Source organism: Pan troglodytes, chromosome 12 (genome assembly GCF_028858775.2).
Source record: "Pan troglodytes isolate AG18354 chromosome 12, NHGRI_mPanTro3-v2.0_pri, whole genome shotgun sequence".
Taxonomy (NCBI): domain Eukaryota; kingdom Metazoa; phylum Chordata; class Mammalia; order Primates; family Hominidae; genus Pan; species Pan troglodytes.
This window is the reverse complement of record NC_072410.2, coordinates 79,824,170-79,848,672: the sequence shown is the minus strand read 5'-3', so window position 1 is coordinate 79,848,672 and position 24,503 is coordinate 79,824,170. Positions and strand designations below refer to the sequence as shown.

General features: G+C 45.3%; 1 long non-coding RNA gene across 1 annotated transcript; it reads left to right on the top strand.

Moving 5' to 3' along the window:
• Nucleotides 1-1,391: 1,391 nt before the first annotated feature.
• LOC107973445 (uncharacterized) lies at nt 1,392-24,280 on the top strand. The gene is made up of 4 exons (XR_001715741.2): nt 1,392-1,513; nt 6,764-6,819; nt 11,043-11,263; nt 23,746-24,280. It is a non-coding gene; the product is annotated as an uncharacterized LOC107973445 (long non-coding RNA).
• Nucleotides 24,281-24,503: the final 223 nt, after the last annotated feature.

Here is a 24,503-nt window from a genome sequence, read left to right as displayed (position 1 = left end):
GGCTTAGTACAAAAAAAGAAATGTAAATGATCTCATTAATTTTTGGAGGGGAGGGGGGCAGGGATAGAGTCTCACTCTGTCGTCCAGGCTGGAGTGCAGTGGTGTGATCTCGGCTCACTGCAACCTCTGCCTCCTTGGGTTTAAGTGATTCTCCTGCCTCAGCCTCCCGAGTAGCTGAGACTACATGTGTGCACCACCATGCCTGGCTAATATTTTTGTATTTTTTTTTAGTAGAGACAGGGTTTGACCATGTTGGCCAGGCTGGTCTTGAACTCCTGACCTCAGGTGATCCACCCACCTTGGCCTCCCAAAGTGTTGGGATTACAGGCGAGAGCCACTGCACCCAGCTTTCATTAATTTTTCACATTCATTGCATGTTGAAATAATATTTCTTACATAATGAAGTAAAATCCATTACTAAAGTTAGTGTTACATGTTTCTTTTTCCTTTTTTAAATGCAGCTACTAGAAAATTTAAAATTATATATATGACTTGCATTTTTTTTTTCTTTTTTTGAGACAGGATCTGGCTCTGTCACCTAGGCTGGAGTGCAGTGGCATGATCACGGCTCACTGCAACCTCCACCTCCTGGGCTCAGGGGATCCTCCCACCTCAGCTTCCTGAGTAGCTGGGACTACAGGCATGCACCACCACACTCGGCTAATTTTTGTATTTTTTGTAGAGATGGGGTTTCGCCATGTTGCCCAGGCTGGTCTTGAACTCCTGACCTCAAGTGATCTGCCCACCTTGGCCTCCCAAAGTGCTGGGATTACAGGTGTGAGTCACTGCACCCGGCCTATGGCTGGCATCTTATTTCTGTTGGATAGCTCTGCTTAAAGCCTCTCTTTGTTGTATTTACATACACACACACACACACACACACACACACACACCATACAAACATATGCTCCTGAGCTACTGACAGGATCTTGGAAAGAAAACCAGGCACAGTGAGATCATGTGACTTAACCCCAAGTGTCACACTCTCTAGGAACATTCCTCAGAAGATCCCGGGGCCACCTAATACTACCAACCTAGAGGCTTTTATTTGGCCAATGGTAATCTGTCTGCCTTGCCTTTTAAAATTAAAAAAAATTAATTTAACACCTGTTTATTGAACACCTATATTTGCAAGAGAGTATGACATAGTGATTTCAGAGTGCAGGCTCCAGAGACCACATGACTTGGATTCTAGACCTGGCCCTACCAAATGAGCTATATGTCCTTGAACAAGTTTGCCTTCTTCATGCCTTGGTCTTCTCATCTGCAAAATGGGAATTATGACATCCAAAGGACAGAATCAGGATGGTGACCCAGGTGCCTACTTCATGGGCTTATTGTGAGGATTGAATGAGATGAGGCACAGAACACCCTTGGCAGGGAGTCATTCTGCTGTAGGCAGCCATGGGCCTGATCTGGCCCCTGGACTTTCACAGGGCTCAGCAGACTCTGAGGAAGGGAGGGAACCATGATCCCAGAGAGGCTCCAAGACAGATTGGAAAGACCATCCTAGGTAAAATGTAATGTCAAAAGTTAGGATTCGGAAAGGTTCCCAGTCACAATGTCAAGCTGGAAGGCCCAGGGTAGGAGGGTCTGGAGTGGGGCTAGGATTGATTCTGGGAAGCCAGAAAATGAGTGAGAAATAGACAGTTCTGCTCTTAGTCACCTGAACTCAGAGCATCCCCTCACTGGGGCCAAACCAATGGCCAAGGCTGAGGAAGTGGGCCCAATCACATTCCAAGTCCTACATTGGGCCTAAGTAGGCAGATCTGGAGTGTTGGACCCATTTCCTCTTTGCAGTCTTGTCCCTGTAAGGCAACTGCATTAGGGTAATGCGGGTTGATGAAACAAATGAATCCCAAAATTTGAGTGGCTGAACATAATAGAGGCTACTTCTCACTCACATAACAGTCCACTATGGGTGCTCCTGGTCGGTAGGAGGGCTTCCACATGGTGATTCAGGGATCCAAGCTCTTTGTACCTAATGACTCTACCCTCCCTTAGGCCTGAGTCCTCTGCATCTAGAGAGCAGACAGGAAAGAGTGGGTGGAGAAGACACAACCTCTTCTAACCACCTTGGCCTGAATGTAACATCTATCATTAACTTTATGTTCAATCTGTGACAACTAGTCTCATGGGCCCACCTAGATGCAAGAGTGGCTGGGAATTGCCGGCTCTACACGATAGAATAGAGAGACTCATTTCTGGCGGGCATCTCTGCCAGCTCCCACTCTGTAGGGAGAGCCAACCTAGCAGCCTGGCCTCCCTCCCCACCAGTCCCCCTAACTTCCCTAAGGCATTTGCCAGTCACCATGCCCAGGCCAGGCTTCTGTAGGGAAATAGAGGGAAAAAATCGTGAACACTTCTAAGGGAATAATGACACAACAAGCACACTCAAAGAGACAGCACACACACCATAGTCTCAGCACTTCAGGCATCCTTGAGTGGTTCCAAAGGCCTCCTTCTCAGAGCCCTCAAACCATACCCAGGCACTGGCCTTGAGAGATATTGAGCTCAGTGAGCCAAGCCAGGCCTGCAGTGCTGTTCTGAGGAGGATGCGGGCAGGTGGAGGCGGGACCAGCAAAGTCTTCCTAGAGCTCCCCTGTCCTGGCCACAGACAGCTTAGAGATATCTCAGGGGGACCTCTTGGTCTGCTGAGCCACTTTCCCGGTGTGCCCTGGTTATTGCACTGGCAAAATCCCAAGTCCTTACTGGCCAGGACTGGATCAAAGGGGAGAGGTGTGTGTGGGGTCGAGGGCAGGTCTCACTTATTATCCAACACAGGTGCGGTGCTTTTAACCAGTGCTTCTTCCACACCTGCTGGCAGCTGGGGAGGGGCGCAAAGAAAAACCAGACCCACTGAACCTCAGGTTGCTCATGATTTTGTGGACAAGATGGCCTGTCTGATGCAGACTTCTGTCTGATGCAGAGAATGTGTCATGCCTCTCAAAGAGGGGAATTGGTGAATGCCAGAGGGGCACTCATAAGTGAGTCCATCTTCATTTTGGGACAATCGGAGAAGGCTTCCTGGAGGCTGAGTTTTAAAGGATGGGAAGGGAAAGAATCTCCTCAGGATTCCCAGCAGTGTTTCCCTGTGCGTGGGACATTATGGTTGCAAAGCTGGTGAGGCAGGCAGGGCAGACAGGAAGGCAGGGCCAGTCGCCTCCACTGGACAGGGGAAGAGACAGAGGCCAGAAAGGCGGAGCTCCCTGCCCAAGGTTGCACAGGAATGTTGCAAGTAGGAATGCAGACATCTGGCCTACCAGTTCTGGGCTCTTTGTATGAGCTTGATAAGCATGTTTCTCCCTCAAGGCTGGTCCGGGCAGGTCCCCAGGTGGGGCAGGAAACTCTCATGCAGGGAGCAGGTCCTCCCGGGAGCTTCTCAGGGCTGGGTGCTCAGCCTCCCCCAAAGAACATGTGTTTCCTGTTTTCCTGCTCCCTCTGGCTCAGGAAAGAGAACGGGTTTTCCTGAGCGGAAGAGCCTCAAAGACCTGGCCCAGGCCCAGAGAGCTCTACCGGTCAGCCCGCTCAGGGCTCTTGTTCCTCAGGGCAATGGGCCCCTCACCCACCCACCCGGCCTTCCAAGGACACTCGTGGCCATTATCTCCCCTTGCTCTCCCCAGACTGTCTTGAACCCAGGACCTTGACTCCCAGCTTGGTATTCTTGGAATACGCTTTGCTGATCCTTGGCCAAACCTGGAGTTTGTGCCGGTTTGGAACTGAAAAGTCAGGGCTGTGGGACAAGGACTTTGGCCAACCCTACAGCTGCTGGAGATTGAGAGTCCTTATACCTCCCCATCCCTGTCCCCACATTGTTTCCTATTGTCCTGGGATGGAGGCAGGGTACGGACGGTCAGTGGCCGACATCATCCCAGCTTTCCAGCCGATATTCTGCGGGCTTGGCACAGTCTGAGCTCCATCCATAGCTGCTCTGAAGCACAGAGTCTTTGGATGTGAATGCAACATGTTTCCCCACTGTCTGGTCCAGGGTTTTCCCTGCATCTTGGATGGAAGAGAGATATTGTGTGAAAGTGGAGGGAGAGTGAGTGAGCAGCCCAGGTCTGCAGAGCCATGGAGCCCAGCACCAGTGTGAGCTAGAAAGAGGCTAGCGGTGCCTGCTCCTTGTGACTCCCATCCTGTTGGTGGGGAATAAGAGGAAACAATTTTCTCCAATTCCTTAGCAGCCCCATCTCTCCCTACAAAGAGGAATCCTCCCATGTTCAGGCCTGTTGGAGAACCTGGTTCTGTGTTTAGGAATTGCTGTTGGGGGGGTGTGTGTGTGTGTGTATGTATGTGTGTGTGGTGTTTTCTGTAAGACGAGGCACTGGCTATGGATGAGCTTTGGAGTGGTGGAAGGTGTGTCTGTGTATGTGAGACAGTGTGGCTGCTCATATGTGACCCACGTTGTCCTGGGGCTTTGTGAGAGGCGACATTCAGGCCCTTCCTTGGCCTGCAGCCCATGGACAGGCCTGGAGTCCACAGCGGGAGACAACTAACTCTGAAGTCTGGGCTGTGGACTTTGAAGTCCTTCCTAGTGAGGGCTCCAGGCACAAGCTGCCCAAGTTTATTAGGTACAGGTTTATCTGGGGCTAATTTACCTTGTTAACATAATTGTGCCAGAGGATGCAGCCCTGAGGCCCTGCCTCAGTAATTACCCTTCTCTTGATCTCTTTCATCTCTAAGGGCTGTGCCTTTATGCAGAGCTTTGCTGGGCCCCCACTTGCTCCTTCCAAGGCCCTGGGAGGGGCCCTGGCAATACTTTCACATTTTTGTAAAATTTGCAAAAGTGTATTGTATCAACCACAATCATTTAAGGCTGCTGTTTCTTTTCACCCTGACTTCCCCTCTGTCACATTTCCCTTCTGTCAAGGGATATCGGAATAACTGTGGCATTTTGGGGATCCAGCTTAGGGAAGCTTGAATTGAGGGATGCATTTAATGTGGACAAATGGGATGTATTTATGTGGGATGCAATACATGTATATAATATTTCATGAGTGTGGCTCTCAGTCACTTCCATGTATCATGACAATTATTGGGGAGGATTGGTTTCCAGGAATACTCCTACCACCCATGGTGTTGACTCACCTGGGGTGATGCAGCATGAATGTGTCCTATGGCTCTTAGTACAGGAAGCATGTAGGAAGTGGAAATGAAACAAGATTGAAATGCACACAGCCAGAAGCTGGTCTGTGGAAAAGTCCCTGTAGTCTTATAGCTCATGTTAGAGGTTTACTCCTAATTGACAACTGTGGTGATTAATTCTGTGTGTCAACTGGATTAGGTTAAGGGATGCCCAGATAGTTGATAAACCATTATTTTGGGATGTGTCTGTGAGAGTGTTTCCAGAAGAGATTTATATTTGAATTAGTAGATTAAGAAGACTGCCCTCACCAATGTGGGTGGGGATTATCCAACCTGTTGAGGGCCAAAATAAAACAAAAAGGCAGAGGAAGACAAACTTGTTCTCTGTCTCTGTTTGAGCTGAGACACCCATCTTCTCCTGCCCTTAGACAGTAGTGCTTCTGGTTGTTGGGCTTTGGACTTGGACTGAATTATACCACCAGCTTTCCTGGTTCTCTAGCTTGCAGATGGCAGATTGAGGGACCTCTGAGCCTCTGTAATCACATGAGCCAACTCCTATAATCAATCTGTGTGTGTGTGTGTGTGTGTGTGTGTGTGTGTGTATCCTATTGGTTCTCTTTTTCAGGAGAACTCTGACTAATGCAGATTTTAGTATCAATAGTGGTTCTAGGAGAACAGAATTTTAAGGTTGAGTTTCCTGAATTGGTTCTGAGGTTTATGAGATTGGCCCTCTAATCTGATTGTTCATGGTGTTAGCTGTTTATAGAGATATGCAAAATATCTGCATTGGATACTTCTAATCAACCGCTTATAAGAAGCAAGGAGCTAAGTGACTTCATTTAAGATATTTCAAACATTTTTGGAAAATTGAGGAATATAATGACATTGGTTACTTGGTTACTTGTTTCTAATGTCATTGGACAGATTTGTAAAAGAAAAGGATGAGATCATGGATTCAAATTCCTAGCTCAAACAGTGCATAAAAGATCTTCTAGTTGTGCCCTGAAGGGTAACCTTATTTCAGGACTGAAATTGCTGAAAATCACATGCAGAACAAATCCTGTGACTGACTGAATGACAACTTCCCAGCCTCACATGGTCTCTACAGTTACAGTGAGGGCATTGACTGGGAAAGAATGATATCCTGTGAGTTGGGTTGGTGACCTATGGGAAGACCTTGATGAAGCTGGAGACCTTGAGCCTCTAAGTTCTCATAAGTCTTCTTTACCATGGAAGAGACTGGCCTACGCCCAGTGGAAGTGGCATCCCTACCCCCAGTGAAGTTGCCTACCCACCCTTAGCAAAAGTGGCTTCCTCACCCATGGTAGTGGGGATAAATCTTCATTGCCTGATGAAACAGTAATGGCCATCCCTGAAGCAGTTGCTGTATAAGATAGGGCAGATTCACCCCTGGACCCACCTCATCAGCACTCTTTGCTTCTAGACCTATATCTAGACTCGAGTCCCAGAAACCCCCTAAAGGTAAGGTACATAGTGTGACCCATGAGGAGGTGTACTTCCCCCAAAATAATTCCTTTATACAAGCAGAAATCTGGGGAACATGCATGGGAGTGGATATTGAGAGTGTGGGGTAATGGTGGAAGGAACATAAAGGTGAATCAGGCTGAATTTATTGCTATAGGCCCACTAAGCAGAAACTCTGCATTTAATTTTGCAGGTGGGGGAGTTACAAAGGATTCTTACAGTTTGTTTGGCTGAAATATGGATCAAAAGGTAGGCCACCAAGAGTGAATTGGAAATGCCTGAGCTCCCTTGGTTTAATGCAGAGGAGGGGGTTCAAAGACTTAGGAGATTGGAATGTCCAAGTGAATCTGTCATTTAAGACCCCTTCACCCACACTGAGAAGGTCCAGAAGACATACCCTTTACCAGTATTTTGAGGAATAAATTTGTGAGGGGAACCCCAGCATCCCTGGAGAGCCTGTGATCACTCTTTTCTATAGGCCAGACTTCACGTTGGAAACCATAGCCACTCAACTGGAAATCTACATGCAACAGGGGGTAATTGGATTCCAAGGTGACAGGGCCAAGTGGCGGCACCCAGCCATCAAATGCAAGGTGGGTGTAGTTACCTTAATGCACAGCAGAGGCAAAGCACCAATCAGAATAATCCGGCTCATGCAGACTAGTATGGCATTGGCTAGTTAATCATAGTGTTCCTAGGAGTGAAATAGAGAAGAAGCTTACTAAGTTCTTTGTTGATTTTTCTAAGCAGAAAAGTTTTAAGTCAAGAGAACAAAAGTGTAACCCAAATCACCAAAACAGAGTCACAGCTCCTCGATCAGTTTTCAGACTTGACCAATTTATAGACCCAGAATCCCTTGAATGGAGGGGAGGCCGAGTCTCTTCAAGGAAGGACTCCCCTACAATATCCAAAATGTATGCTATTAGTCTTTCTCCCAGCCTTCTTCAAAGGGACCTTCAGCCTTCACCAGGGTAACTATGCATTAGGGAGGAGGAAATAATCAAATGTTCAGGGACTACTGGACACTGGGGCTGAACTGACACTAATTCCAGGAGAACCAGAATGTCACTGTGGCCCTCTAGTCAGAGCAGGAGCTTATAAAGGTTCAGGTGATCAATGGAGTTTTAGCTCAGGTCCATCTCACTACGGGTCTTGTGGGTTCCCAAACCCACTCAGGGTTATTCCTCCCATTCTGGAATGTGTTCTTGGAATTGACATACTTAGCAGCTGGAAGAATTGCCACCTATGGAATGAGGGCTATTAATGGTGGGAAAGGCCAAGTGGGAGCCAGTGGAGCTGCCTCTACCCAGGAAAATAGCAAATCAAAAGCAATACTGCATTCCTGGAGAGATTACAGAGATTAGTGCCACCATTAAGGACTTGGAAGATGCAGGGGTGGTGATTCCCACTACATCCCCATTCAATTGTCCTATATGACCTGGGCAGAAGACAGGTGAATCTTGGAAAATGACAGTGAATTATTGTAAGCTTAACCAGGTGGTGACTCCAGATGTGGTTTCATTGCTTGCACAAATTAACATGTGCCCTGGTACCTGGTATGCAGCTATTGATCTGGCAAATGCCTTTTTCTCTACCTCTGTCCATAAGGCCCACCAGAAGCAGTTTGCCTTCAGCTGTCAAGACCAGCAGTGTATCTTCACTGTCCTACTGTAAGGGCATATTAACTCTTTAGCCTGGCTGGGCACCATGGCTCATGCCTGTAATCCCGGCATTTTGGAAGGCCAAGGCAAGAATTCCTCGAGCCCAGGAGTTCAAGATAAACCTGGGCAACGTGGTGAAACGCTGTCTCTACGAAAAATACAAAAAATTAGCTGGCCATGGTGGTATGCACCTGTAGTCCCAGCTACTTGGGAGGCTGAGGTGGGAGGATCACCTGAGCCCAGGAGGCCAAGGCTGCAGTGAGCCATGATTGCACGACTGCACTCCAGCCTGGGTGATAGAGTGAGACCCTGTCTAAAAAAGAAAAAAAGAAAGAAAGAAAAGAAAAAAACCCAACTCTACAGCCTATGTCATAATTTAGTTTGCAGAGCTCTTGATCACCTTTGCTTTCACAAGATACCTCATTCATTCATTTCATTGATGACATTATGCTGATTGGACCTACTGAGCAAGAAATAGCAATTACTCTAGACTTATTGATAAGACATTTGTGTGTCAGAGGGTGGGAAATAAATCCGACAAAAATTCAGGGACCTCAGTGAAATTTCTAGAGGTCCAGTTGTATGGGGCATGTTGAGATATCTGTTATAAGGTGAAGGATGAATTGTTGCATCTGGCCTATCCTACAACCCAGAAAGAGGCTCATGCCTAGTACATCTCTTTAGATTTTAGAAGTAACACATTCCTCCTTTGGGTATGCTACTCTGGCTCATTTACTGAGAGACCTGAAAAGCTGCTAGTTTTGAGTGGGGTTCAGAACAGGAGAAGGCTCTGCAATAGGTCCAGGTTGCTGTGCAAGCTGCCCTGCCCCTGGGGCCATGTGATACAGCAGATCCAATGGTGCTTAAAGTGGCAGTGGCAGATAGGATGCTGCTTGGAGCCAGTGACAGGCCTCTATTGGTGAATCGCAGGGCAAGGCTTTAGGATTTTGGAAGAAGGCCCTGACATAATCTTCAGATAATTACTCTCCTTTTGAGAGACAGCTCTTGGACTGTTACTGGGCCTTAGTAGAAACTAAACACTTGACCATGGACCACCAACTTACCACGAGACCTGAGCTGCCCATCATGAACTGGGTGTTACCTGACCCATCTAGCCATAAAGTTGAAAGTGTTCAGTAACACTGCATTATCACTGGAAGTGGTATATATGTGATCAGGCCTGAGTGAGCCCTGAAGGCACAAGTAAGTTACATGAAGAAGTGGCCCAAATACCCATGGTCTTGACTCTTGCTACAGTACTTTCTCTCCCTCAGGCTGCACCTATGGCTTAATGGGGAGCCCCCTACTATCAGTTGACAGAGGAAGAGAAGACTTGAGCCTGGTTTATAGATGGTTCTGCATGATATCCAGGCATCACCTGAAATTGGACAGCTGGGGCACTACAGCCTCTCTCTGAGACATCCCTGAAGGACAGTGGTGAAGGGAAATCTTCCCAGTGGGCAGAACTTCGGGTAGTGCACCTAGCTGTGTACTTTGCTTAGAAGGAGACATGCTCAGATACAAAATTATATCCTGACTCATGGGCTGTAGCCTATGGTTTGGCTGGATGGCCAGGGACTTGGAAGGAACACAATTGGAAAATTGATGACAAAGAAATTTTGGGAAGAAATATGTTGATAGACCTTTTTGAATGGGTAAAAAAATGTGAAGATATTTGTGCCCCATGTGATTGTTCATCAAAGAATGACCTCAGCAGAAGACAATTGTAATAGTCAAGTGGTGGCCCGGCACCGTGGCTCATGCCTGTAATCCCAGCACTTTGGGAGGCTGAGGTGGGTGGATCACCTGAGGTCAGGAGTTCAAGACCAGCCTGGCCAATGTGGTGAAACCCTGTCTCTACTAAAAATAAAAATTTAGCTGGGCGTGGTGGCAGGTGCCTGTAATCCCAGCTACTCAGGAGACTAAGGCAGGAGACTCATTTGAACCCGGGAGGTGGAGGTTGCAGTGAGCCGAGATCATGCAATTGCACTCCAGCCGGGCGACAAGAGTGAAACTCTGTCTTAAAAAAATAATAATCATTATCATCAAGTGCTTAGGGTGACTCATTCTTTGGATACCAGCCAGTCAAGCTCTTTCCCTAGCCACTCCTGTCATTGATCAATGGGCTCATGAACAAAGTGGCCATGGTGGCAGAGATGGAGGTTATGCTGGGGCTCAGGAACATGGATTTCCCTTCACCAAGGCTGACCTGGCTACAGCCTCCATGGAGCACCCAATCTGCAAAAAGTGGAGACCAACGCTGAGCCCCTGATATGACACCATTCCCCAGGGTGATCAGCCAGCTGCTTAGTGGCAGGTTGATTAGACTGGACCACTTCCACTGTGGAAGGGGCAGTGTTTTGCCCTTACCGGAATAGATACCCTGGATATGGTTACCTTCTTTGCACATGATACTTCTGCCAAAACTACCACATGGTGATTTACAGAATGCCTTATTCAACATAATGATATTCCACACACAGTCACTTCATAACAAAAGAAGTGGCCCATATTCGTGGAATTCACTGGTCTTACCATGTACTACACCATCCTGAAGAAGTTGGCTTGATAGAACAGTAAAATGGCCTTTCAAAGACTCACAGCACCAGTGTGGTGGAAATACTTTGCAAGGCTGAGACAGGGTTCTCCAGAACGCTGTATATGTTCTGAATTAGCATCTTGTATATGGTGCTGTTTCTTCCAGAGCCAGGATTCACGGGTTCAGGAATCAAGGGGTGAAAGTGGGAGCAGAACCACTCATCATTACCCCTACTTATCTACTAGCAAAACTTTTGCTTCCTTTTCCCACAGTTTTATGCTCTACTGGTCTAGAGGTCTTAGTTCCAGAGAAAGAAACGCTTCCACAAGGAGACACAACAACGATTCCATTGAACCGGAGGTTAAAACTACCACTCAGCCACTTTGGGTGCTTCATGACGCTGAGTCAACAGGCAAAAAGGGAGTTACTCTATAGGCTGGGGTGATTTACCTGACTGCCATTGGGGAAATTGGACTACTACTCTGCAATAGAGGTAAGAAGAGTATATCTAGGATACAGGAGATCCTTTAGGGTGTCTCTTAGTATTACCATGCCCAGTGACTAAGATTAATGGAAAATGGCCAGGCGCAGTGTAATCATGCCTGTAATCTTTGGGAGGCTGAGGTGGGAGGATCACCTGAGTCCAGGAGTTCAAGAACAGCCTGGCTAATATGGTGAAACACCGTCTCTACTAAAAATATAAAAATTAGCTGGGCAAGGTGGTGGGTGCCTGTTATCCCAGCTGCTTGGGAGGCTGAGGCAGAAAAATTGCTTTGAACCCAGGAGGTGGAGGTTGCAGTGAGCTAGACTCCCTAAAAAAAAAAAAAAGAAAGATTAGTGGAAAACAATAACACCCAATCTGGGCATGAATACTAACGGCCCAGACACTTCAGGAATGAAGGTTTGGGTTACCCAGCCAAGTAAAGAACCACAGCCATCTGAAGTTGAGGTGCCTGCTCAGCCTTGGAATAATGGAATAATGGGTAGTAGAGGAGGTAGTTACAAATAACAGTTATGACCACATTGTTACCGGGAAGGGGTCCCGATCCAGACCCCAAGAGAGTCTTTTCCCACAAGAAAGAATCTGGGGCAAGGCCACAGAGTAAAGTGAAAACAAGTTTATTAACGAGGTACAGAAACAAAAGAATGGCTACTCTGTAGACAGAGCAGCCCTGAGAGCTGCTGGTTGGCTATTTTTATGGTTATTTCTTGATCATATGCTAAACAAGGGGTGGATTATTCATGAGTTTTCTGGGAAAGAGGCGAAGAATTCCTGGAACTGAGGATTCCTCTTTTTTTTAGACCAAATAGGTTAACTTCCAGATGTTGCCATGGTATTTGTAAACTGTCATGGCACTGGTAGAAGTGTCTTTTAGCATGTTAATTGCATTATAATTAGTGTAAAATGAGCAATGAGAAGGACCAGAGGTCACTTTCATCACCATTTTGAATTCGGCAGATTTTGGCTGGCTTCTTTAGGGCATCCTGTTTTATCAGTGGAATCTTTGTGACCTGTATCTTGTGTTGACCTCCTATCTCATCCTGTGACTAAGAATGCCTAACCTCCTGGGAATGCAGCATTATTTTAGTAGGTCTCAGCCTTATTTTACCCAACCCCTATTCACAATGGAGTTGCTCTGGTTCCAGTGCCTCTGACAATGTGATCAGTTACAGAAATGAAAAGTAAAATTGTCATGAGTATTTTTTGCTTATTTTGTTACGAATATGTTTGTGTGTACATATACATATATTAAGCAAATATCTTTGTTTTCTTTTCTCTCTTATCATGTAACATGGGGTATTGCCCTTATGTCATTGACATGCCATTAATAAGGTATTGGCCTTATTAATACCTTATTAGTATTTGAGTGCTGTTAATTTTATATCATAGTATTTAAGTTGTGGGATATCAGAAGAGTAGACATCACTTAAGGACTTTACCTCCTCTTCTAGGAAAGGAATTATTGCATTTTCAGTTGTATGGGGGATAGTTGTATCATATTAGGCAGAATTATTATAATCACCCGATAGGTTCTTCCTGCCCACTTCAAGACAAAACCAATTCACTGAGACCATGGCATTGCAATAAAGAGTTTAATTGATGTGAAGCTAGCCATACCACATGAAAGACAGAGTTATTACTCAATTCAATCTCTCTGAAAATTCGGAGGCTGGGGTTTTTCAAGGATAGCTTGTCAGGCCAGGGAATGAGTGCTGCTGATTGGTTGCAGATGCAAACACAGGGGTGTGAAAAATGGTCCTGAGAAAATGTGCTGAGTCTGCTTCTGGGTAGGGGTATGGGGCTGCGTGGAGCCATCATTTGTCAGAAATGCAAAAATCAGAAAAGATGTCTCAAAAGGCCAATCATAGGCTTTAAAATACTGATGTTATCTGCAGGAGTAATTGGGGAAGTTGCAAATCTTGTAACCTCCAGAGTAATGGCTGGTAATCATTTATGTCTACACTTTAGCACGAATTCAGGCTCCTCATCCTCCTAACCTGGTGGTCTTTCATTAGCTTTACAAAGGCAGATTAAAGAGCTGCTATCATTTAAACTATAAACTGAATTTCTCCCAAAGTTATCTTGGCCCAAACCCAGGAATGCCTGAGGGCAGTGTGGAGGTTAAAGGCAAAATGGGGGGTGGTTAGATCAGCTCTCTGCCACTGTCATAATTTTCTTACAGTTATAATTTTTGCAAAGGCAGTTTTATTATAACCTTGTTATTGAAACTGCCTTTGCAAAATTATGACTGAGATGGTGAAAGAGGTTGAACTTAACCGACTCCATCTTGCTTCTAACCTCCAAGTTGTCGTTGTTCATTGCTGGGCGTAGGCTGAACTAACTGTAGGAGAAACTCAGTTTATAGTGTATAGTCTAAAACAAAAGACCATAACAGCTCTTTCCCAAAGCAGACCTCCTTCTTGCCTGGGGTCTAGATTGCCTTTGTAGGGCTACTCTTAGCCACAAGATTAGAAATTATGGTTTAGGAGTCATGCAGCTAGATTCTACAAGATTCTGACCCTCCCTAAACTGCTCCTAAGATCAGTGCTTGAGGTATTTTGCAGACCCTGAACTTGATAAATCAGCTGGCATCACCCAGATCAATAAACTGGCTCATTTGATATTGTGGTCCCCACCCAGGAACTGACTCAGCACAAGAAGACAGCTTCGACTCCTTACGATTTCATCTTTGACCAATCAGCCTCCTGGCTCACTGGCTTCCCCCCACCCACCAAGTTGTCCTTAAAAACTCTGCTCCCTGAATGCTTGAATGCTTGGGGAGACTGATTTGAGGAATAATAAAACTCTGGTCTGCTGCATAACCAGCTCTGTGTGAATTACTCTTTCTCTACTGCAATTTCCCTGCCTTGATGAATTGACTCCGCCTAGGCAAGTGGGCAAGGTGAACCCCTTCGGCGGTTACATTATTGTCTTTATTTGGTGATAAAGTGTGGCATAAGAAGATGTGTATGGGTGCCAAGTTGCCAAGGAGTGGACTTGAGATAGTTAATTTTATGTGTCAATATGACAGAGCTAAAGGATGCCCAGATGGCTGGTAAAAGATTATTTCCAGGCATGTTTCCAAAAGAGATTAGCATTTGAATGGGTAGACTGAGTAAAGAAGATCCCCCTTCACTGGGGTAGGGACCATCCAGTTGATTGAGGGTGGAATAGAAGGAAAAGGTGAGGCTGGGTGTAGTGGCTCACGCCTGTAATTCCAGCACTTTGGGAGGCCAAGGCAGGTGGATCATGAGGTCAGGAGATCGAGACCATCCTGGTGAACACGGTGAAACCCCATTTCTACTAAAAATACAAAAAAATTAGCTGGGTGTGGTGACGGTTGCCTGTAGTTTCAGCTACTCGGGAGGCTGAGGCAGGAGAATGGCATGAGCCCGGGAGGCGGAGCTTGCAGTGAGCCGAGATCGTGCCACTGCACTCCAGTCTGGGTGACAGAGCGAGACTCCATCTCAAAAAAAAAAGGAAAAGGCGAAGGAAGTGTGAATTCACTCTCTCTGTTACTGGAAAGAGGTCCAGATACAGACCCCAAGAGAGGGTTCTTCGATCTCTCACAAGAAGAATTCAGGACAAGCCCGTAAAGTGAAAGCAAGTTTATTAGGAAAGTAAAGGAATAAAGAATGGCTACTCCAGAGACAGAGCAGCCCCGAGGGCTGCTGGTTGCCCATATTTATGGTTGTTTCTTGGTTATATGCTAAACGAGGGGTGGACTATTCATGCCTCCCCTTTTAAGACTATATAGGGTAACTTCCTGAAGTTGCCTGGCATTTATAAAATGTCATGGTGCTGGTGGGAGTGTAGCAGTGAGGACGACCAGAGGTCACTCTCGTTGCCATTTTGGTTTTGGTGAGATTTGGTCAGCTTCTTTACTGCAGCCTGTTTTATCAGCAAAGTCTTTGTGACCTGTATCTTGTGTCGACCTCCTATCTTATCCTGTGACTTAGAATGCCTAACTGTCTGGGCATGCAGCCCAGTAGGTCTCAGCCTCATTTTACCCAGCCCTTATTCAAGATGGAGTTCCTCTGGTTCAAATGCCTCTGATATCTCTGTTTGAACTGAGCCATGTATCCTCTGCCCTTAAGCATCATTCCTCCACCCTCATTCTCAGGCCTTCAGGCTCAGACTGATCTATATATTGTATTGGTTTTGTTTCTCTGGAGAGTATTGACTAATTCAACACCTATCCTGAAAATTCACACATTCGTTGTGAAGCTGAAATAAACTTTTCTAAACTCTCAGTAACAAAGTATATATTTTGAACAAGGATGTTAGAGGAAGCACCATTCTATCTCTCTATAGAAAAAGATACTATGAAATCATTGACATATGGTGAGGCAATCAAAGAGAACACAAAGCCAAAAATATAGAGAAAAGAGTATTATAAAGGTGTGTTGGCAAGTTGATTTATTAAAATATGATATTTCTGGTTTTTGTGTATATCTCAGCTTTGAAAAATGTATTGGTTGATGTGACTTCTAGGAAAGAATGAGAGGCATTTTAAAGGTGGCGTGATCTTGGCTCACTGCAACCTCTGCCTCCCAGGTTCAAGTGATTTTCCTGCCTCAGCCTCCCAAGTAGCTGGGATTACAGGCACCCACCACCATGCCCGGCTAATTTTTGTAGTTTTTAGTAGAGATAGGGTTTCACCGTGTTGGCCAGGCTGGTCTCGAATTCCTGATCTCAGGTGATCTGCCTACCTCGGCCTCCCAAAGTGCTGGGATTACAGGCGTGAGCCAACGCGCCTGGCCGAATATTCACTTTTAACCTAGTTTTGTATTAATAATTTTGTGTTCTGTTTCCTAAAGAGAATCCCCTAAGTTGTATAAGTTCCAGGCTTTATAAAACTTGGATCCACCTTGGTGCTGCTGACATTTGTCTGTGGGGATGGGTGAGGGAGACGAATGTGCCTTGAGACTCACCCAAGGGTGCCCTGCATCAGGGAGGCAGAGCTAGGGAGTGGCCCAGGGGACTCGCCTGCTGTCCTTGTGTTCCCTGGGGCCTCTGAGTGACCCGGGAGGACCTGCTGGAACCACTGGGCTCCTTTGCAAGGCTCCCGTGGACTGTCAGAACTTCCTGAAGGTAGGGGCTGGGTGAGCTGGTCTCCTGCAGGCCCTTAGATCTCTTTATGTGTGTGTCTGTGGTGAGGGCAGGAGGGCCACAGAGAGAGGAGAGGTGCTCTTACCACCACTGTCATCAAGTATCTCTATCAGTGATTATTTCCTGAATGTCCTTCACCCCTGCTAGACTGTGAACTCCATCGTCTCCCCAGAATCTAGCTCAGGGGCTGGCACAGAGTAGTGCTTAGTTAACCTTCACTCCCCCATAATGAATTGAATAAATAAACACAGGCATCACTATGTTCCCACACACTCATGTGTGCAAACTGTGTGTAAGTATTTGCAGGGAGGGAGTTAAGGAAGGAGGGAAGCAGGGCTCTGAGCCCTGTCACTTACTTGGTTCAAAGTCCCCCTGCTTTTGCTGTGTTTTGACATTTTGGTTCCCTCAATAGAAGATGCAGACAATAGAGGCCAGTCTCGGTGGCTCTCGCCTGTAATCCTAGCACTTTGGGAGGCCAAGGATTGCTTGAGCCCTGGAGTTTGAGACCAGCCTGGGAAACATAATGAGACCCTGTCTCTACAAAATGTAAAAAAAAAAAAAAAAAAAAAAAAAAAAAAAAAAAAAAATTGGGTGTGGTGACATGTGCCTGTGGTACCAGCTACTAGGGAGGCTGAGGTGGGAGGATCACTTGAACTCAGGAGGTTGAGGCTGCAGTGAGCCATGATTGCACCACTGCACTCCAGCATGGGTGACAGAGCGAAACCCTGTCTAAAAACAGAAACAAAAACAAAAGAAGTTCCCCATGAAAGAAAAGATTTGGAAACTACTGATCTAGAATAAGACATTACAAAACCAGTTTTCATTAGTCTCTCTATGTGTATTTTAAATTATCACATACCAGTTGCAATACTATTAGTTTGTATTTTTATAAACCTAAAATCAGAGTAATTTGTCTTAAAACCACCAAGAGTGTTGCCATATGCTACATTAAAACGCCAAAGAGATACCATTTTAGATAGCTTTAAAAATAATTTTTATTTTTTACATTTCCGTAATTCTCAAGAGGAGAAAAAAATGCTAATCAGAATAACAAAATAGCAAAACAGTTCCTGAAGCTCTAGTTCTAGTTCAAAGAACATAAGACTGATGGTGTGGACGTCTCCCTTTATACCTCTATACCCGATGAGAGTAAAGAAGGCTTAAAACAAAAACAAAACCCCAAATACACACTTACTATCGGAAAAATATCTCAGTCTCTACCCACTCCTGCCAGAAAAAGAATCAAAAATATTTTCTGAAAGTTATTAAACAAGATAGGTCCCCCCCTCCACAATCATGGTGTTAGTATCTGTTGTTAGTTTGTAACTTTCTCCTTGCTGTTCTGAGACCACTGTTATGGCAGTGGGGAAAATTTGCATACAAAATGTGCTTCATTTAACGATGACACCTTTAATTGTTTTTCTTTTTTTAGGATTGTACTAAAAAAGATGAAGTAACATTTAATTTTTTAATTTCACAGTTAATTACACATTCTTATCTTTTGAATGTTGATTTATTTTTTAAATTTTTGTCCCTTAATGATTTGTTCTGATATGATATTATGTTTAATATTTATAGTTCTATGAATGTATATTTTACATAATGTTTTATAATGGGTTCATTAATTTTTGAAGTTAAAATATTTAGTTTCACTGATTTAAAGATGTATTAATAATTCTGAACACTTAAAATACAAGGAGGCTCTCAGAGCCTATTCTGGTTTAGAAGCTGCTGGTTACAAAATTAAAAAAAGAAAATACCTGTATTAATTCTGTTTGGATGTTATACAAAAACTAAGTACAGCCCATGTTGCAAGGGCTATGTAAAACATAACCCCCTCCTTACACAGAGGACAAAGCTATGCTTAGAGAAGTTAAGGGGATTTACCCCAAGATCACATGGCTATTTTTATTATTTATTTATTTATTTTTAGAGATGGGGTCTCATTATGTTGCCTAGGCTGGTCTAAAACTCCTGGGCTCAAGTGATTCTCGCATCTCAGCTTCCCAAAGTGCTAGGATTACAGGTGTTGAGCCCACACGCCTAGCCACATGGCTATTTAGTGAATGGCAGAGGATGGTGTATGAATTCAGCTCTTCCTATGCTAAGTCTACAGGATGTGTCCCCTCCCACACTGCCCCTGGCCCTTCTGACTCAGGGACACCAGCGTGGTTTATGCTCATCTGTCTCCCTGACTGCATCCCTGTTGAAACCTAATGCAGGACCACCAGGCTGTGTTCCACTGCTCTTAGGGATGATGAAACCATAGAGCCCAATAACCCCTCTCTCACTCATCAGCTCCCAGGAACCCAAAGGGCCACATGGGGGAGGGAGGGATGCAGGACCCCAAGAAGAAGGGTAAATGGAAGCCAAGAGCCAATTGCCAGTTACAGAACTGTGTTGTCACATCGCGGTGCTGTGATTCATGGTGTCCCACACTGTTTGCTATGTATTGAGTTGGTGCTGTATTCTCACTATTGGGTTATGTGTTGCAGGGAGTGGGGAACCTTCTTTCATGGCCCAGTCCCTGAGTGGCATTGTGTGTCACATGTGTCATGTGAAGGCCTAGCTTAGAGCACTTTCCCAGACAGACCCCAGGGCTGGTCCTGGTGACCCTGATATATCCCATAGTTTCACTCTGGGTCTGACTTGCTCATAAACATCTCCACTCTCAACTCCCAATTCGCAAGCAAAGGGCCCCATTCCTGGGCAGGCCCACCTGCTGGCCGTTCTACTAATTAATGACTGCTGATTGGCCCAAGAGGTGCACTCATTATGCCCAATAGAGATCAAAGCCAGATCCAATAATCTGCTAAACGAGATGTCAGATTAGGGCATTCTTCTGGGCTATTAGAAAGATTTTTCTCCCTGTGTAAAGACCTGTCAGGGCGTATGACCCTATCACCCGCCATGAGCTGAGCCGAGGGGGCTCTGCAGCCTTTCTGTTCCTCTTACTTTGAATGTGTCCTTTTAATGGGACAGCCCTGTGCCAGCAGCCTGGGCATGATCCCTGGAGAGACCACAAAGAGGGGAGGGGATCCCCTAGGGAAGTCGTGTTTCGGCAGTCACCTCTGCCTCTTTATTCTTGGGGCTGCTGGGTGATTAGAGGGAACTGCAGACTTCCCTGGGACCCTCTGCTTTCCGTTGTATCATGGACGCTTGCCTCAGTTTACCCCCTAGGGCTGGGGATCAAGTTTAATGTTGATACCACTTTCTCAGGAGCTAGCCCCAGACTGACACTCATTTCAAACCATTGGTGCACTAGCCTGACTTTCTCAACCCAAGGGTAAGAATAGAGCCCCAGTTTTATTTATTTATTTGTTTATTTATTTATTTATTTTAAATTATTTTTGGAGACAGAGTCTCACTCCGTCACCCAGGCTGGAGTGCGGTGGCGCAATCTCAACTCACTGCGATCCTGGCTCACTGCAGCCTCCACCTCCCGGGTTCAAGAGATTCTCCAGCCTCCGCCTCCTGAGTAGCTGGGACTACAGGCGTGCAATGCCACGCCTGGCTAATTTTTTTATTTTTAGTAGAGACGGGGTTTCACCATGTTGGCCAGGCTGGTTTTGAACTCCTGGCCTCAAGTGATCCACCTACCTCGGCCTCCCAAAGTACTGGGATTATAGGCGTGAGCCACTACGCCTGCGCAGGGCCCCAGTTTTTAGTGTTCATGCTAATAGCTATTACTGGTTACCATTGATCAAATGCAGAGTGTATCAGGCATTCAGCTAAGTGACTAAGTGCTGATTTTATTTATACTGCCTGAAAACATTACCAGTTAGGTATTATGAAAACCTGCTCTAATACACCAGGAGAGTGAAGCTTAGTCATTCATGAGTCACTCAATTTAGCAGGAGTTTCTGGGCTAGGTCCTGACTGGCTGAAGTCAATCAGCATGTTGATTGGCTTAGAGACAGGCAGATGGCCTAATTTTGGCCAGTGAGGGAGAACAAATCACAAGTCCTGTAAGGGAGACGTTGGAAAAGGAACTACATCTTCCTGGATGGTGTGGTGTGAGGATGGTAGGTTTGGAGCTGCTGAAGCCATTTTTCTTTCACTGGTGAAGAATCTGGGCTGTTGCAGGGAGGGGTAGCATGGGACCACGTGAAGCCAACATCATGAATCTTTGGAAACATGGTTTTGGCAGGTGGACTGAGTTAAACTAGATGAGTGAATACATTGCTTTGATTGTTTGAGCTGGGTTGAGTTGGGCTTTTGAAACTTGCAAGTGAAAGACCCACACACGAATCAGAGACTGTAGCCCCTGTCCTGGAGGAACCACACCTGCCCAGTAGGTCTGGCCCCCCAAGAGGTAGCCCTGGAGTGCACTCACCTGGGAAGTCGGGAGACTGTTGAAAGCAGGTGCAACAGTCACCACTTGTCCTGATGGCTGCTGCTGATCAGGGCATGTCCGTGGACAACTGCCTGCTTTGCCAGCCTGATTGTGGCCTGATCTGTCACCTCTGCTTCTCAAGCCACACTTTGCCTGATCACCCATGGTACAGACACCGTCCTCCATCCTGCTTGGCCTAGTTAGGGTGCCTGGATCCAGCCCAGGCCTGGCTTAGCCCTCTATGTGGGTTAGGATTAGGTTTGACTGCAAGAAGTTTGACAGTGACTTAAACAAGAGAGAAGGCTATTCCTTTCCCACATGACAGTTCTAGAGGTAGTAGGATTGGGGCTGGTGCAGTAACTCAGCTCTACAGAATGCTCATTTGTACCTTTACTCTTTCTAGATCAATCAGCACTGCCAGCAATTTGTCTATTTTATTAGTCTTTTCAAGAGCCATGTTTTGGTTTTGTTGGTACTTGCTATGCCCATTTTCTATTTCACTGATCTCTGTCCTTGTCTTTATTATTTCTTTTATCCGACTTTATTTAGGTTTGCTTTGTTGCTCCCTCCTCCCTAAATTCTTGAGCTGGACACTTAACCCTCTACTCATTTTCTTACATGTGTTATAAATGAAGACTGCAATTTTCCCTCTAACATCTCTGGAACTGCATCAAGAAATTTAGAAATGTTGCTATTTTCATTATTGCTCAGTTCTAAATATTTTCTCATTTCTTAAATGTTTTGAACCAGTAAGTCTTCCTCTCTCTCTCTCTCTCTTTGATACAGGGTCTTATTCTGTTGCCCAAACTGTAGTGCAATGGCAAAATATCAGCTCGCTGCAACATCCACCTCCCAGGCTTAAGTGATCCTCCCACCTCAACTTCCTGAGTAGCTGGGACTATAGGTGCATGTCACCATGCCTGGCTAGTTTTTCTATTTTTCATAGAGATGGGGTTTCGCCATGTTGGCCAGGCTGGTCTCGAGCTCCTGGGCTCAAGTGATCTGCCCACCTCAGCCTCCCAAAGTGCTAGGATTACAGGTGTGAGCCACCGCACCCAGCCAAGTCTTCCACTCTTTGCCAAGGGTTTCCCTGGGGATATCTTACTTCCTGGACCATCATCCTTATAAGTTTTTCACCAGTCTTTTGTGTGCCCCATCTGTTGTCACTATCTCAGGCATCTGTGATGCTAAATAGTTGCTGCTTATTGTTTTCTACAAATACCCTGAGGATAGGATTTTTTTCCTCGGTACCTGGACTATAAGACCAGTAAGCTTACAGGTTGTCCGTGTACCAGAGGTAGGTCCCCCCAGGCCCCGACCCTACCGTCCACCTGGAGTATAGTGCTGCCTTTATGTGAATATCTTAACTTTAGCCATTTGCTCTCTGGTTATCACAGCCAGTAACTCCCTGCCCCCACCAGTCTCTACAACATAACTCACCACAGTTAAAATTTTGATTTTTAGTTACTTCTTTGTTTTTTGCTCCAGATTAATTCTCTTTACTTTCTTGAAAGCTCAGCTGTGCATTTAAAAATATGTAATATTTTACTCAGTATTTCTAGAAGAATGAAAGACCTCATTTTCTTAATGAATGTATTTCAAACATACAGGGAAATAAAGAATCATGTAACAAAAGCCCATCTGCCTACTTCTTAGCTTTAAGAATGTTTACATTTAATCACATTTAATTTAAAAAATTGAAAGGAAGTAATGGTATATCTGAGGTCCCCTTTATGCCCCTTCCTTATCTCATACCCCTCCTTCTGTCTCCAAAGGTGATCAATATTCTGAAATGAGTGGGTATCTTTTTCCCCTATGTACGGATGCATTTTCCATATAAGGAGTATGTCAATTCATGAGTTTAAAATTTACATAATGCCATCTTTGTAAATATTCTTCTGCATTTTTTTAATTGTTGACCAAAATGGTTATCTAGGTTTTTCCATGTGGATACATCGAGCTCTAGTACGTTCACTTCAACCTAGGTATAATGTTTCATTGTATGAAAATATCTCAATTTATTCATCCTTTCATCTATTAGTGGATATTTGGATTATTTCTAATTTTTTGACACTGCCTAGAAAGCTGCACTGTCTTTGTGCATATTTCCTTGAGTTCACCTGCAAAAGTTTCTACCATATAGAAGTGTAACTGCTGGATGGTAGAATGCACATCTATAACCACAGGTGATCTCCCTCATAGAGTCTCTTGTGGTTCTCTGGCTGGAAGTAATATTCTCTTGCCCCACTGTGGAGTGCTGTTTATTTCTATTCCGTTGCATTACCTTCACTTTGCCTTGTGCCATGGTTTGTATGCATGTCCCCTCTCACCAACTGAAATCCACAAGATTTAATTTTCCTGGAGGACATGTTCATTAGAGCATCCCCCATGGGGGCAGGTACACAGTAGTCACTGGATAAGTATCACTGTTTAAAAACCTGTACCAGGTCGAAGTTCACCAGGGAGGCTTCAACTTTCCATCTTTCTCCCTTGAGTATTTAAACTCAGCTAAGTTCCTCAAATATTTTTGAGCAAGTCTGGAGATGAGTATCATGAGATGGGTTTGGGTTGGGATCAAGGCTGTCTCCATGTGGAAATTTTGGCTAAACCCTTCTTCCTGCTGTGAAATGCAAGCTTCCTCATGAGCTGCCAACTCAGGCAAACATCTTTGATTGTGGGGAAGTGGGCATTTGAGGTTTGTAATAATTTGGATATGGCTGGGGGGATGTTAGCCTTTGTTGAACCAACCCTTTCTTCGTGGAAGTACAAAAAAGGTAGTAAGAAAATGGTGTCAGGAGAGACATTCAAACAAGACGTTTTAAAACACATGTGAAGCTCGCTCATTCACATATAAACAACTGCTTTGCTGGTTATAGCTGATTCTTAGCTGGTCCTTGAAGCAGTTCCCCAAGGGCCTCTGCTGGTCACACATGGTTCCCATTTACTATATCTATTTGAAAGTCGTAAAACTGCCTTTCTTCAAAAGTACTGTAAAGCACAATAATTCACTCTCATCTGCCCCTAGGTTGTCCAGATCAGCTCGTCCGACAGTTTCATGTGATCACAGTTATCCACAGCCCCTCATGAAGGCACATTCTGTCCAGACGGGAAGAAACCATTGGCCTACCAGCTTAAAATGCCAGCAGAGTTCAGTGCATACCTCCTTGGACAGATACATCTGCCCTGCACACTCAGTTGGCAGCCCTGACTCAGGCACCATCCCCTGCATGCAACATGTTCACCTTGGGTACACGTGGCACTGCTCACTGTTGCTGGGGCCTGTGGATGGAAGTCCCACCTTCCTGGTCAATATAAGAAGACTGGAGAGAGCTAAGAGTTGGTGGTGTTTGGGGGAGTGTGCAGCTCTCATACAGAGGAAAGCCTTGTCTTCCCATCCAATGGGCAGGGGGGAAAGAGCCCTTTCTCTTCCTTAAAATCAAAGGAGGGGACACCAAGTGACCCTTTCTTAAAAGTCCCATTATGCATGTTTCCTGGATCAAAAAAACATTTGCCCACATTTACATTTCTTTTTGGAAAGTTTTAAAAACCTTTTGAAGGTGCTTGCAAAATGCTTTTTATAGTTTGAAGGTACTTACAAAATAGGAGGATGGAATTTCCAGTCCACCCTTGCATGACCTGAACAGGAATTTCAGTTCACCCCTGTGTGATCTGAGAGTTGGCAGAAGGAAGGGGAGAGTACCTCTCTCACTCTGGGCAAGGCTGGGGCTCCTCTCTTAGTTTGGACTGCTGGAACAGAATACCATAGACGCAGTGGCTTAGAAA